At 37.2% G+C, this 16,503-nt stretch overlaps 1 pseudogene; it reads right to left on the reverse strand.

Annotated features, from left to right (window-relative positions):
- Positions 1 to 701: 701 nt before the first annotated feature.
- LOC123939198 lies at positions 702 to 14,682 on the reverse strand (annotated as a pseudogene).
- Between the last annotated feature and the right edge of the window lie 1,821 nt (positions 14,683 to 16,503).

The raw sequence follows: 16,503 nt of genomic DNA on the forward strand, positions 1-16,503 counted from the left end.
CTTTGGTAGCTCCCTCCCCCTTTTGTTTACCTTCCGATATCAGTCCGATGCTCCCAGTCTGCTTTACCTGTCACTGGCGTCTTCTGCTCCTGTAGAGATCCAGACGTGTATAATTCTGATCTCAGGCTGAATTCATGGGTGGTCAGAGTTCTTTGGTAGGTAATCAGCTCACTTTAGGGTACAGGTTGAAATGGTGCCTCCTCCTACTTCCCTTCCATCTTGACTCCTTATGTTTAACTCTTAAAAGTGTGTAGAGAAAAGGCATAGGAAACATAGTGGTCAAAATAAATCACTGGACTGAAATAAAATATATTAGCCTAAGAGACAAGTTTTGGAGTCATATTTTAACATTTACTGTGTAATAATTGGAAAATATTTAAAATTTCTTGCTTCCATTCCTCATTAGAAAATGGGCTTAAAATATTTATATCATATGGTTGTTATAGAATACAAAATAATCTATAAAATTGCTTATCTGGGAACAAAGAAAATCGTCAATGCTCAAGAAACAGTATCTTTGTCTGGTAAACTCACTTATTTTTAGCAACTTAACTATTACACTGATAATGAACTTAAGATTTTCTTCATACATTACTAGAAGAGAGATAATTACAATATGTTTAAAATGTTAAGAAATACAGAAACTAAGATTCATTTGACACTGGGTAACCTTGAAGAATGGATAAACTTGAAGAAGGGGATTAAGTTTGCTGGGGTTTTACATTTTCACATTTACTCAGCCACCTTTTCAAGGCTCCCTTGACTTCACTATTCTTCAAATTGTAGATGAGAGCATTCAACACAGGCGTGAAAATAGTATAGAACACTGATACTACTTATCATGGTTAGTTGGCCTGTAGGACTTTGGTCTCATGTAGATAAAAATAACAACTCCATAAAAGAGTCCCACCATGTGAGTAGCAAATGGATAAAGCTTTCTTGTGGACTTCTGTAGTTATGGATGTGGAGAATAGCTGAGAGGATGAGACAATAGGAAATCAGAATGAGTGGAAAAGGGACCAGAAGCATTAACACGCAGCAAATGTACATGACATTTTCAAAGACTGATGTATCAACACAAGCCAAATACACCAGTATGGGGGCCTCAAAGAAGAAATCATTGATCTCATGAGCTCTGCAAAACGGAAAACACAGGGTAGCAGCAGCCTGCATGAGCCCATCAGCTGCCCCCAGGAACCAGGACCCCACAGTCATTCTCAGGCATAATTGCCAGGTGAGATTTTGAATTCAACTGCAATTACCCATTGAGAATTGTGTATTGCAGTGTTTGGGAAACAGCCACATAGCGGTCATAGGATATTGCTGCTAAGAGGAAACTTTCGCCACCACCCAGTGTGGCTGAGACAAAGATCTGCAACCTATAGCCAGCGGGGGAGATGGACTTCAGGCCAGTCAAGTAGTCAGTTGCCATTTTGGGCACAATGGTGTAGACTAGCATCATGTTCATGAGGGAGAGTTGGCTCAGTAAGAAGTACAGGTGTGTGTGGAACCTAAGGTCCAGGAGAATCAGGAGCAGCAAGAGGGTATTGCCATTCAGGGAAGCAATGGCTATTGTCACCACCACGATGAAGAGGAAGAGAGGGGGTTTTGTGTGAGAGGATTATTAGGAGAATAAAATCTGTGGTTGTGTTATTCTTCTATATTTCTGCTGGTGTGAAACTGCAAATGGAAAAATGGATAAGGAAGGGGCTTTTTCATCTAAAGACCCTAGATTAACTTCATGACTTTTAGACATGTATTGCATATGGAATCCAGGGTCCTTATTTAAAGTTCTACATCCAAGCTAAAATGGGTCTTGACTTACACTGTCCCTTCTCCATAGGTCAACTTTTTAATGTTTTAAATGAGGACACTTCACACTAAATGAGGTCACTTCACACACTTCACACTAAAGTTTATTGGTGACTAAGAGAATAAATCAAATGGATCAAAAGTAGAAAACATATAAAGAATCATGACATCTGCGAAGAGAGAGAGTTTCACTTCTTCATTGCCAATTTGGATACCTTTTATTTCTCTTTGTTTTCTGATTGCCATTTCTAGGACTTCTAATACTATGCTGAACAAGAGTGGTGAGAGTGGGCATCCTTGTCATGTTCCTGATCTCAACGGGAAGGCTGCAAGCTTTTACCCATTGAGGATGATGTTTGCTGTGGGTCTTTCATAGATAGATTTTATGAAGTTCAGGAATGTTCCCTCTATTCTGATACTTTGAAGCGATTTAATCAGGAATGGATGCTGGATTTTGTCAAATTCTTTTTCTGCATCAATTGAGAGGACCATGTGGTTCTTCTCTCTTCTCTTATTGATTTGTTCTATCACATTGATTGATTTGCGAATGTTGAACCATACTTGCAACCCAGGGATGAATCCCACCTGGTCATGGTGGATAACCTTTTTAATGTGCTGCTGGATCCTGTTTACTAGGGTCTTGTTGAGAATCTTAGCATCCATATTCATCAGTGATATTGGTCTGAAATTCTCCTTTTAGGTAGGGTCTTTGCCTGGTTTGGGGATCAGGGTAATGCTGGCTTCATAAAAAGAGTCTGGAAGATTTCCTTCTGCTGCAATTTTTTGAAACAACATCAGGAGAATTGGTGTTATTTCTTCTTTGAAAGTTTGGTAGAATTCCCCAGGGAATCCGTCAGGACCTGGGCTCTTTTTTTTGGGAGGTTTTTGATCACTGCTTCAATCTTGTTACTAGATATTGGTCTATTCAGGTTGTCAATTTCTTCCTGGTTCAATTTTGGGAGTTTATAGTTTTCCAGGAATACACCCATTTCATCTAGGTTGCTTAGCTAATTGGCATATAACTGTTGGTAATAATTTTTGATGATTGTTTCTATTTCCTTGTTAGTTGTGATCTCTCCCTTTTCATTCATAATTTTATTAATTTGGGCTTTCTCTCTTTTCTTTTGGATTAGTGTGGCCAATGGTTTATTGATCTTATTGATTCTTTCATAAAACCAGTTTCAAAATGGGGGGTTAGGGGGATAGGAGAAGAAAAATGAAACAAGATGGGATTGGGAAGGAGACAAACCATAAATGACTTTTATTCTCACAAAACAAACTGGGAGTTGCTGGGGGGAGCTGGGATTTGGAGAGGGGGAGGGGGTTATGGACATTGGGGAGGGTATGTGCTATCGTGAGTGCTGTGAAGTGTGTAAACCTTGTGATTCACAGACCTGTACCTCTGGGGATAAAAATACATTATATGTTTATAAAAAAGAAAAATTGGAAGGGGAGGCTAACCATAAGAGACTATGGACTCTGAAAAACAACCTGAGGGTTTTGATGGGTCAGGGGTGGGAGGTTGGGGGAACAGGTGGTGGGTAATAGGGAGGGCACGTTTTGCATGGAGCACTGGGTGTTGTGCAAAAACAATGAATACTGTTATGCTGAAAAAATAAATAAATTTTTAAAAAAACAGCGTCTAGTTTCACTGATACATTCTACTGCATCTCTGGTTTCTAGCTCACTGATCTCTGCTCTAATCTTGATTATTTCCCTTCTTGCATGTGGAGTTCGTTTGATTTGTTGTTGATTCTCCAGTTCTTTAAGGTGTAGAGACATCTGGTGTATTCTGGATTTTTCAATGTTTTTGAGGGAGGCTTGGATGGCTATGTATTTCCCCCTTAGAACCACTGTTGCAGTATCCCATAGGTTTTGGACCGAAGTGTCTTCATTCTCATTGGTTTCCATGAATTGTTTAAGTTCTTCTTTGAACTCAAACTCTCTCTTCGCATATGACATGATTCTTTATATGGAAAACCCCAAAGACTCCACCCCCAAACTACTAGAACTCATAGAGCAATTCAGTAACGTGGCAGAATACAAAGTCAATATACAGAATTCAGTGGCTTTCTTATACACTAACAATGAAAATACAGAAAGGGAAATTAGAGAATTGATTCCATTTACTAGAGCACCAAGAACCATAAGATACCTGGGAATAAACGTAACTGAAGAGGTAAAGGATCTGTACTCGAGAAACTACAGAACACTCATGAACGAAATTGAAGAAGACACAAAAAGATGGAAGACCATTCCATGCTCTTGGACCGGAAGAATAAACATTGTTAAAATGTCTATACTGCCTAGAGCAATCTATACTTTTAATGCCATTCTGATCAAAATTCCACTGGTATTTTTCAAAGAGCTGGAGCAAATAATCCTAAAAATTGTATAGAATCAGAAGAGACCCCAAATTGCTAAGGAAATGTTGAAAAACAAAAACAAAATGGACGGCATCACATTACCTGCTATAAACATTAAATGGCAGGGGTGTCTGGGTGGCTGTCAGTTAAGCATCTGCTTTTGGCTCAGGTCATGATCCTAGGGTCCTGTAATAGAGCCCTGCATCTGGCTCCCTGTCCCCTCTCCTAATTGTGCTCTCTCTTGCTATCTCTCTCTCACTCAAATAAATAAATAGAAACTTTAAAAAAGAAATTAAATGGCAGACAGACCCAACCTCTTGCAAAACCATTTCACACACACAAAGTTTCCCTAAGGGACATGTGGAAAGGCAGTGCCAGTGTCTTGCTAAATTACTACTATCTCCTTGTGAGCCTTTTTATTTGAACTAACATAATAGCACATGGTATAATTGGCATCTTTGAGATGATGTGATTAATCACTTGATACCTGACAAATAAGCACTCTATGCATGTGTGGATAAACAACACTAGCCTTTAGATACATAATTCTGTTTTAAAAAACATTTCTGTCATTTTCTGTATATGAAATGAAGAGTAAATTATTTAATCTTGTTTTATTTTGTTTACTTATATGTTTTAAATTTTGCAACTTCTAAACAGATTATGCAAATAATTAGAAGATACTCCATACATGACTTTTGAAATAATTTTCCAAATTATTTTGCACAATCAAACAAATTTTTAATTTTAACTTATCAGTCTGTATCATTTTTTACCCATTTTTCACATGAATAGTAACTAGAAAGTCATAGCACAAAATGTCAATTTGATATTTGACCAAATGTTATTGTAACAGAAAGGTGAAATTCTAAGGTAAACAGATGATAGAAACATAGTTACACACACACACGTGTATGTCTATGTAAAAAATAATATCATTTAGAAGTATGACTCTTTACAGCAAGGTAAAAATGTAGTAAATAAATAATTTTTAATAGTCTCCTTGGCTGTGAAAAATTGTGATGTGTAATACCTTAATAAATTAGGCTTCTCAGCCTGCTATAACAGAAAATTTAAAATATTTTGGTTTAAATGTATTTCTTATTTTTATGTATATGGAGCTAATGCAACTTGACATTTTTCATTAAATATTATAAAAGAATTTTTAAACAAGAAACTTTTGGCATCCTTGATATATAAATGCATTTACTTGTGAGGTAGACAATCCCTTAATTAAGGGCTAATTAAAAGGCTACATTAACTTAGCAAATTATGCGAATACATGCAGATGTTTGTAAGTATTTCTTCTTTAGGTCAATTGTAGACAAAATTAATTCTAAATTACTAAGTGGGGTAAATGAATTTGAATGAAAGAAATTTAAAACTATAGATTTTTTTTCTAAAAGTGGGATACATATCCTCCCTCCAGGAATAAGTGATGGACAAATTGTAAGGTATATACATATATCATTCAGATAAAGACAAGGAGACTTTTCTTCATTATTTTAAATGGAACAGTGTATCTTGTCCCTATTTTTTTCTTATTTATTCTATGCCCTTTATTTGAAAAAATGTTTGAGGAAATCAATGTCCATTAACTTCAAAAGCATGCCATATTCTGAGGTGGTAGAGAAATTGATTATAACCTTTTTCTCCATATTCAGACATACTTCTAAGCACAAGTAGAGATCATTGTAATAAACTATTGGAGTTTCCTTCCAAAATTTATTTTTCTTTACCTTCTACCATCCTCCCCTCCACAAAGAAAGCACCTCTATGCAAACAAGACAGTGATTTTACATGTGTAGTTTCTTTCAGTTAAAAGATCATTCAGTTAAAAATTCACTATTACAAATTCAATTATTTGACTGAATTGGTTACTTATTCAAGACCTTTTGCCTTACTGGTTCTGAGTGGACAAAACTATCATCTTATATTTTCAGAATACATGTAGACAAAAGAATAAATACTTGTAGATAATAGTGAGACTTGTATCATTTTTTTTCATGAGGATGAAATTTTAGAAAAGGTTAGTCTGCAATTCAAATTCTGGAGGGGCGAGGGGTAGGCTTGTTGGTGGATATTATGGAGGGCATGTGCTGCATGGAGCACTGGATGTGGTGCATAAACAATGAATTTTGGAACACTGAAAAAATTAAATTTAATTTAAAAAATATAATAAATGTAAAGACAAGTTACAATTAAAAGAATGGAAACACATATACCCATCAAACACTGTTCAAAAAAAAAAAAGATGAATTGGTTGTTATCAGATAAAATAGGCTTCAATACAAGGAAAATTACCAGAGTTAAAAGGGCTATATCATATTAATAAAAGGGTCAAGGCAACTTACTGATGGAATGATACTAAAGATGTACAAAGTAACAATTACAACTATGAGACACATAAGCAAACCCACAAATGGTTGGGGATTTCAACATTCTTTTCTTGGTAAACAGTATAACAAGTAAATAACACATTAAGAAGAATATATAAAAGACTCAAACAGCACCTGAAACCAGTTGAGATAACAGACATTTAAAGGACACTTCACTCAAAATTTATGTGGTAGTAAAAGACCTAAGAAACCAAAACAAATTTTTCTAGTGTTCCAAAATTCATTGTTTATACCCCACACCCAGTGCACCACATAATACATGCCCTCCATAACTGTCACACGGTTAGACATACAGATTAGAGGAACAAAATAGAAAATCAAGAAACAGTCCCACACATAAATCAATGAGTTTTGACAAAGGTGTTAGGATAATTTCATTGAGAAAGACAGTTGTTCAACAACTGGAGCACTTGGGTTTCCATATATAAAATGAAACAAAACAAAACCTCAAATGATACTGCATACCACATACAAAAATCAGGTCAAAATAGATTATAGACAAGAATGTAAAACTAAAATTATGAAACTTCTAGAAGAAAGCATATGAAGAAAATTTCTGTGACCTTGGTTTAGGCATGAATTTCATAGGACAGAAAAAAAAAACCCTGAAAAATAAAAGTATATGATTCATAAATTGTTCTCCATCAAAATAAAATGTCAGCTCTTTAAAAAAATACAAAGCACAATAGTAAATATAAATAATTATAAATTATTTCCAAACATAATGGAAAAATGATTTCAAACAAATTAGACTTACCTTCCTAGTAGAGAGTAATAATCCATGAGACATATATATGATAGTGGATCTTTCAAATAGGTTGACTACAAATGTTTGTTTACATCAGTGTTGAGAAGATTGCTTTCTGTTCCTGACATCATGACATATTTATTTAGAAGTTGGATATGACCACTTCAAGTTTCCTACACCTACAATGTACTAAGCCTGCATAAATGACATACTCAAAGAAAATAATTTGGGGCAAGGAAACAGAGATTTAAGTGTTAATTAAGAGCAAATGATGGGGGCGCCTGCGTGGCTCTGTGGGTTAAGCCTCTGCCTTTGGCTCAGGTCATGTCTCGGGTCCTGGGATCAAGCCCCACATTGGACTCTCTGCTCAGCAGGGAGCCTGTTTTCCTCTCTCTCTCTCTCTCTCTGACTGACTCTCTGCCTACTTGTGATCTCTCTTTGTCAAGTAAATAAATAAAATCTTTAAAAAAAAAAAAGGCAGATGATGCAATGAACTAACTTACCTCCCAGGTTTTGGCAAAAGCAAAAGAACCCTGAATGTGAAGGTGGAGAGATGGAGCAGTGTTAATGAAAACAGCAGATGCAAGGAACTGTCAAACAGAAAACCTGAAATGTTACTCCTGGAACTTAGCACTGTAAAGGAAAACAGCAGATGCAAGGAACTGTCAAACAGAAAACCTGAAATGTTACTCCTGGAACTGAGCATATATGATGTAGTGACCTGAAGTGACCTGAAGTAAACAGCCTGTTTATGTTTCTTAACTGTGTGATGATAATAATAGATTTATTTATTAAGCATTTCTTTTTTTTAGATTTTATTTATTTATTTGACAGAGAGAGAGGTCACAAGTAGACAGAGAGGCAGGCAGAGAGAGAGGAGGAAGCAGGCTCCCTGCAGAGCAGAGAGCCCGACACGGGGCTCGATCCCAGGACCCTGAGATCATGACCTGAGCCGAAGGCAGCGGCTTTTATTAAGAATTTCTACATGATAGCAAATATGCATATACATGCATTGACATGTATTTGGTTTAATTTCACAAATAGCTCACTGATCTATGGTTTTCTGCATTCTGTAAGTATGCAAACAGCATGAATGTATTTTTCTATCTTTTTTCAGTTTTTTTTAATTAAAATTCCAGTTAGTTGACATAATAATACTGTAATATTAGTTTCAGAAGTACAATTTAGTGCTTCAAAACTTATATACAACACCCAGTTTTTAAATAACATGCCTACATTTAATTATCCTGATGTAGTAGAATGGATGTTTAAATCGTCATAGATTTGTGGTTCTCAAACTCCAAAGAATATTTGAATGATATGAAAGGCCTGTTAATTACAATTTGAGAAACACTGTCTTTATTTGGACCTCAGTGTATTTTTTTTAATTTATTTTTAAAATTTCTTTTCAGTGTTCCAGAATTCATTGTTTATGTACCACACCCAGTGCTCCATGCAATACATGCCCTCCTTAATACCCACCACCACGCTCACCAAACCTCCCACTCTCCACCCCTCCAAAACCCTCAGATTGCTTTTCAAAGTTCGTAGTCTCTCATGGTTCATTTCCCCTTCCAATTTCCCCCAACTCCCTTCTCTTCTCCATCTCTGCATGTTCTCCTCCGTATTATCTCTTATGCTCCACAAATAAGTGAAACAATATGATAATTGACTCTCTCTGCTTGACTTATTTCACTCAGCATAATCTCTTCCAGTCCTTTCCATGTTTATACAAAAGTTGAGTATTCATCCTTTCTGAGGGAGGCATCATACTTCATTGTATTTATGTAGCATATCTTTCTTATCCATTCATCCGTTGAAGGGCATCTTGGTTCTTACCACAGTTTGGCGACCATGGCCATTGCTGCTATGACAATTGGGGTACAGATGACCCTTCTTTACACTACATCTATATCTTTGGTGTAAATACCTAAGAGTGCAATTGCAGGTCATAGGGAAGCTCTATTTTTAATTTCTTAAGTAATCTCCAGACTGTTTTCAACATCAGTGATTTGATAGTCCATCAACTCAACAATCCCCAAACGTGTTCATGTGTCTGTGTGTTTTTAATCCTGCTTTTATCTTTACTCATTTTATGATTTTGAATTACCATTATAAATAAGTTTTGTGTTCCTCTTTTGTAAAATATATAAAATAACATTGCTTAATTTGTAATATTATTAGAATGATTAAATGAAAAATTTGTAAACTATTTGGAAAATAATCTGTTTTTTTTGTTGTTGTTGTTGTTGTTGTTATTTTCCTGGTACTTATCACTGTATTCTCTTTTCTTAAATAAACATATAATGTATTTTTATCCCCAGGGGTACAGGTCTGTGAATTGCCAGGTTTACACACTTCACAGCACTCACCAAAGCACATACCCTCCCAAATGTCCATAACCCCACCACCCTTTCCTGAAACCCTTCCCCCCAAAACCCTCAGTTTGTTTTGTAAGATTAAGAGTCACTTATGGGGGGCGCCAGAGTGGCTCAGTGGGTTAAAGCCTCTGCCTTTGGCTCAGGTCATGATCCCAGGCTCCTGGGATCGAGCCCCGCATCGAGCTCTCTGCTCCACAGGGAGCCTGCTTCCTTCCCGCTCTCTCTATCTGTCTGCCTCTCTGCCTACTTGTGATCTCGGTCTGTCAAATAAATAAAATCTTAAAAAAAAAAAAAGAGTCACTTACGGTATGTCTCCCTCCCGATCTCATCTTGTTTCATTTATTCTTCTCCTACCCCCTAACCCTCCATGTTACCTCTCCACTTCCTCATATCAGGGAGATCAAATGATAGTTGTCTTTCTCCGATTGACTTATTTCACTAAGCATGATACCCTCTAGTTCAATCCATGTCATCGAATGGCAAAATTGCATTACTTTTGATGGCTGCTTTGTATTCCATTGGGTATACATACCACATCTTCTTTATCCATTCATCTGTTGATGGACATCAAGGTTCTTTCCATAGTTTGGCTATTGTAGACATTGCTGCTATAAACATTCGGGAGCATGTGCACCTTCAGATCACTATTTTTGTATTTTTAGGGTAAATATCCAGTAGGGCAATTGCTGAGTCATAGGGTAGTTCTATTTTCAACTTTTTGAGGAACCTCCATGCTGTTTTCCAGAGTGGTTGCACCAACTTGTATTCCCACCAACAGTGTAGGAGTGTTCCCCTTTCTCCGCATCCTCGTCAGCATCTCTCATTACGTGATTTGTTAATTTAAGCCATTCTGACTGGTGTAAGGTGATATCTCATTGTGGTTTTGATTTGTATTCCCTGATGCTGAGTGACGTGGAGCACTTTTTCGTGTGTCTGTTGGCCATCTGGAGGTCTTATTTGAAGAAATATCTGTTCATCTCTTCTACGCATTTTTTGATAGGAATCCTTGGTCTTCAGGTGTAGATTGCTAAGTGTTTTATAGATTTTAGACACTAGCCCTTTATCTGATATGTCATTTTCAAATGTATTCTCCCATTCTGTCAGTTGTATTTTGCTAACTGTTTCCTTTTCTGTGCAAAAGATTTAGATCCTGATGAAATCCCAATAGTTCATTTTTGCCCTTGCTTCCCTTGCCATTGCCAATGTTCCTAGGAAGATGTTGCTGCGACTGACGTTGAAGAGATTGCTCCCTGTGTTCTCCTCAAGGATTTGGATGGATTCCATTCTCACATTGGGGTCCTTCATCCATTTTGAGTCTATTTTCTTGTGTGGTGTAAGGAAGTTGTCCAATTTCATTTTTCTGCATGTGGCCTTCCAATTTCCCAACACCAGTTTTTGAAGAGGCTGTCTTTTTTCCATTGGACATTCTTTCCTGCTTTGTTGAAGTTTACTTGACCATAGAGTTGAGGGTCTATTTCTGGCCTCTCTATTCTGTTTCATTGATCTATGTGTCTGTTTTTCTGCCAGTACCATGCTGTCTTGATGATGAGAGCTTTGTAATGGAGCTTGAAGTCCGGAATTGTGATGCCACCAACTTTGGCTTTCTTTTTCAATATTTCTTTAGCTATTTGAGGTCTTTTCTGGTTCCATATAAATTTGAAGATTATTTGTTCCATTTTTTTTTAAAGATTTTATTTTTTATTTATTCGACACACACAGATCACAAGTAGACAGAGAGGCAGGCAGAGAGAGAGGAGGAAGCAGGCTCCCTTGCGGAGCAGAGAGCCCGATGCGGGGCTCGATCCCAGGACCCTGAGATCATGACCCGAGCCGAAGGCAGTGGCCCAACCCACTGAGCCACCCAGGCGCCCCTGTTCCATTTATTTTTAAAAAATGGATGGTATTTTGATAGGGATTGCATTAAATGTGTAGATTGCGTTAGGTAGCATAGACATTTTCACAATATTTATTCTTCCAATCCAGGAGCATGGAACATTTTTCAATTTCTTTGTGTCTTCCTCAATTTCTTTCATGAGTACTTTATAGTTTTCTGCATATAGATTCTTAGCCTCTTTGGTTAGGTTTATTCCTAGGTATCTTATAGTTTTGAGTGTGATTGTAAATGGGATTGACTCCTTAATTTCTCTTTCTTCTGTCTTGTTGTTGGTGTACAGAAATGCAACTGGTTTCTGTGTATTGATTTTATATTTTGACACCTTACTAAATTCCTGTATAAGTTCAAGCAATTTTGAGGTGGAGTCTTTAGGATTTTCCACATATAGTATCATATAATCTGTGAAGAGTGATTTTTTTTTACTTCTTCTTTGCTGATTTAGATGCCTTTAATTTTTTGTTGTTGTTGTCTCATTGCTGAGGCTAGGACTTCTAGTACTATGTTGAATAGCAGTGGTGATAATGGACATCCCTGCCATGTTCCTGAACTTAACGGAAAAGCTCTCAGTTTTTCTCCATTGAGAATGATATTTGCGGTGGGTTTTTCATAGATGGCTTTGATGATATTGAGGAATGTGCTCACTATCCCTACACTTTGAAGAGTTTTGATTAGGATGGGATGCTGTACTTTGTCAAATGCTTTTTCAGCATCTATTGAGAGTATCATATGGTTCTTGTTCTTTCTTTTATTAATGTGTTCTATCACATGGATTGATTTGCGGATGTTGAACCAACCCTGCAGCCCTGGAATAAATCCCACTTGATCGTGGTGAATAATCCTTTTAATGTACTGTTGAATCCTATTGGCTAGTATTTTGGCGAGAATTTTTGCATCTGTGTTCATCAAGGATATGGGTCTGTAGTTCTCTTTTTTGGTGGGATCCTTGTCTGGTTTTGGGATCAAGGTGATGCTGGCCTCATAAAATGAGTTTGGAAGTTTTCCTTCCATTTCTATTTCTTGGAACTGTTTCAGGAGAATAGGAATTAGTTCTTCTTTAAATGTTTGGTAGAATTCACCTGGGAAGCCGTCAGGCCCTGGGCTTTTGTTTGTTTGGAGATTTTTGATGACTGTTTCAATCTCCTTACTGGTTATGGGCCTGTTCAAGTTTTCTATTTCTTCCTGGTTCAGTTGTGGTAGTTTATATGTTCTTTTAATTGTCTGTATTTCTTTGGTGTTAGTTGTGATCTCTCCTCTTTCATTCATGATTTTATTGATTTGGGTCCTTTCTCTTTTCTTTTTGATGAGTCTGGCCAGGGGTTTATCAATCTTATTGATTCTTTCAAAGAACCAGCTCCTAGTTTCTTTGATTTTTTTCTATTGGTTTTTTGTTTGTTTGTTTGTTTGTTTGTTTCTATTTCATTGATTTCTGCTCTGATCTTTATGATTTCTCTTTTCCTGCTGGGTTTAGGCTTTCTTTGTTCTTCTTTCTCCAGCTCCTTTGGTGTAGGGTTATGTTGTTTATTTGAGACCTTTCTTCTTTCTTGAGAAAGGCTGGTACCTCTACATATTTTCCTCCCAGGACTGCCTTTGTGGTATCCCACAGATTTTGAACCATTGTGTCTTCTTTATCATTTGTTTCCATGAATTTTTTAAATTCTTCTTTAATTTCCTGGTTGATCCATTCATTCTTTAGAAGGATGCTTTTAGACTTCTTGTATTTGGATTCTTTCCAAATTTCCTCTTGTGATTGAGTTCTAGCTTCAGAGCATTGTGGTCTAAAAATATGCAGGTAATGATCCCAATCTTTTTTTTAAAGATTTTATTTATTCATTAGACAGAGAGATATCACAAGTAGGCAGAGAGGCAGGCAGAGAGAGAGGAGGGGGGAAGCAGGCTCCTGGCTAATCAGACACCCTGACATGGGACTCCATCCCAGGAACCTGACATCATGACCCAAGCCAAAGGCAGAGGCCCAACCCACTGAGCCACCCAGGTGCCCCTGATCCCAAACTTTTGATACCGGTTGAGACCTGATTTATGACCTAGGATGTGATCTATTCTGGAGTATGTTCCATGTGCACTAGAGAAGAATGTGTACTCTGTTGCTTGAGATGAAATGTTCTGAATATATCTGAGATGTCCATCTGGTACAGTGTGTCATTTAAGGCCTTTATTTCCTTGTTGATCTTTTGCTTGGATGATCTCACCCTACATATCAGTGAGGGTAGTGTTAAAGTCCCGTACTACTATTAGATTATTGTTGATGTGTTTCTTTGATTTTGTTATTATTTATTTAATATAATTGGCTGCTCCCATGTTTGGGGCATAGATATTTAAAATTGTTATATCTTCTTGTTGGGCAGAACCTTTGAGTATGATATAGTGTCCTTCCTCATCTCTTATTATAGTCTTTGGCTTAAAGTCTAATTGATCTGATATAAGGATTGCTTTCTTCTGATGTCCATTAGCATGATAAATTGTTTTCCACAACCTCACTTTAAATCTGGAGGCGTCTTCAGGTCTAAAATGAGTTTCTTATAGGCAACATATTGATGGGTTTTGTTTTTTTTATCTTTACCCTGTGTCTTTTGATTGGGGCATTTAGTCCATTAACATTCAGGGTCACTATTGAGTGATATGAATTAAGTGCCATTGTATTGCCTGTAAGGTAACTGTTACTGTATATTGTCTCTGTACCTTTCTGATCTACTACTTTTAGGCCCTCTCTTTGCTTAGAGGGACCCTTTCAATATTTCCTGTAGAGCTGGTTTGGTGTTTGCAAATTCTTTCAGTTTTTGTTTGTCCTGGAAACTATTTTTTAATTTTTATTTTTTTATAAACATATAATGTATTTTTATCCCCAGGGGTACAGGTCTGTGAATCGCCAGGTTTACACACTTCACAGCACTCACCATAGCAAATACCCTCCCCAATGTCCATAACCCCCTCCCCCTCTCCCAACACCTCCTCCCCCCAGCAACCGCAGTTTGTTTTGTGAGAGTCACTTATGGTTTGTCTCCCTCCCAATCCCATTCGTTTTATTCTTCTCCAATCCTCCTAATACCCCATGTTGCATCTCCATGTCCTCATATCAGGGAGGTCATATGATAGTTGTCTTTCTCTGATTGACTTATTTCAATAAGCATGATACCCTCTAGTTCCATCCAGTTCACCGCAAATGGCAAGCTTTCATTTCTTTTGAAGGCTGCATAGTATTCTATTGTGTATATATACCACATCTTCTTTATCCATTCATCTGTTGATGGACATCTAGGTTCTTTCTTACTTTGGCTATTGTAGATATTGCTGCTAAAAACATTCGGGTGCACGTGCCCCTTCATATCACTAGGTTTGTATCTTTAGGGTAAATACCCAGTAGTGCAATTGCTGGGTCATAGGGTAGTTCTATTTTCAACATTTTGAGGAACCTCCATGCTGTTTTCCAGAGTGGCTGCACCAGCTTGCATTCCCACCAACAGTGTAGGAGGGTTCCCCTTTCTCTGCATCCTCACTAGCATCTGTCATTTCCTGACTTGTTAATTTTAGCCATTCTGACTGGTGTGAGGTGATATCTCATTGTGGTTTTGATTTGTATTTCCTTGATGCTGAGTGATATGGAGCACTTTTTCATGTGTCTGTTGACCATCTGGATGTCTTCTTTCCAGAAATGTCTGTTCATGTCCTCTGCCCATTTCTTGATTGGACTGTTTGTTCTTTGGGTGTTGAGTTTGCTAAGTTCCTTATAGATTTTGGACACTAGCCCTTTATCTGATATGTCATTTTCAAATATCTTCTCCCATTCTTTCAGGTGTCTTTTGGTTTTGTTAACTGTTTCCTTTGCTGTACAAAAGCTTTTGATCTTGATGAAATCCCAATAGTTCATTTTTGCCCTTGCTTCCCTTGCCTTTGCCGATGTTCCTAGGAAGACGTTGCTGTGGCTGAGGTCGAAGAGGTTGCTCCCTGTGTTCTCCTCGAGGATTTGGATGGATTTCATTCTCACATTGGGGTCCTTCATCCATTTTGAGTCTATTTTCGTGTGTGGTGTAAGGAAGTGGTCCAATTTCATTTTTCTGCATGTGGCTGTTCAATTTTCCCAGCACCATTTATTGAAGAGGCTGTCTTTTTCCCATTGGACATTCTTTCCTGCTTTGTTGAAGTTTACTTGACCATAGAGTTGAGGGTCTATTTCTGGACTCTCTATTCTGTTCCATTGATCTATGTGTCTGTTTTTCTGCCAATACCATGCTGTCTTGATGATAAGAGCTTTGTAATGGAGCTTGAAGTCCGGAATTGTGATGCCACCAACTTTGGCTTTCTTTTTCAATATTCCTTTGGCCATTTGAGGTCTTTTCTGGTTCCATACAAATTTGAGGATTATTTGTTCCATTTATTTTTTAAAAATGGATGGTATTTTCATAGGGATTGCTTTAAATGTGTAGACTGCTTTAGGTAGAATAGACATTTTCACAATATTTATTCTTCCAATCCAGGAGCATGGAACATTTTTCAATTTCTTTGTGTCTTCCCCAATTTCTTTCATGAGTTCTTTATAATTTTAAGCATCTAGATTCTTAGCCTCTTTGGTTAGATTTATTCCTAGGTGTCTTATAGTTTTGGGTGCAATTGTAAATGGGATTGACTCCTTAATTTCTCTTTCCTCTGTCTTGTTTTTCGTGTAGAGAAATGCAACTGATTTCTGTGCATTGATTTTATATGCTGACACTTTACTGAATTCCTGAACAGGTTCTAGGAGTTTTGGAGTGGAGTCTTTTGGGTTTTCAACATATAGTATCACATCATCTGCAAAGAGTGATAGTTTGACTTCTTCTTTGCCATCTGGATGCCTTTAATTTCTTTTTGTTGTCTGATTGCTGAGGCTAGGACTTCTAGTACTATGTTGAAT

Source organism: Meles meles, chromosome 3 (genome assembly GCF_922984935.1).
Source record: "Meles meles chromosome 3, mMelMel3.1 paternal haplotype, whole genome shotgun sequence".
Classification (NCBI taxonomy): Eukaryota; Metazoa; Chordata; class Mammalia; order Carnivora; family Mustelidae; genus Meles; species Meles meles.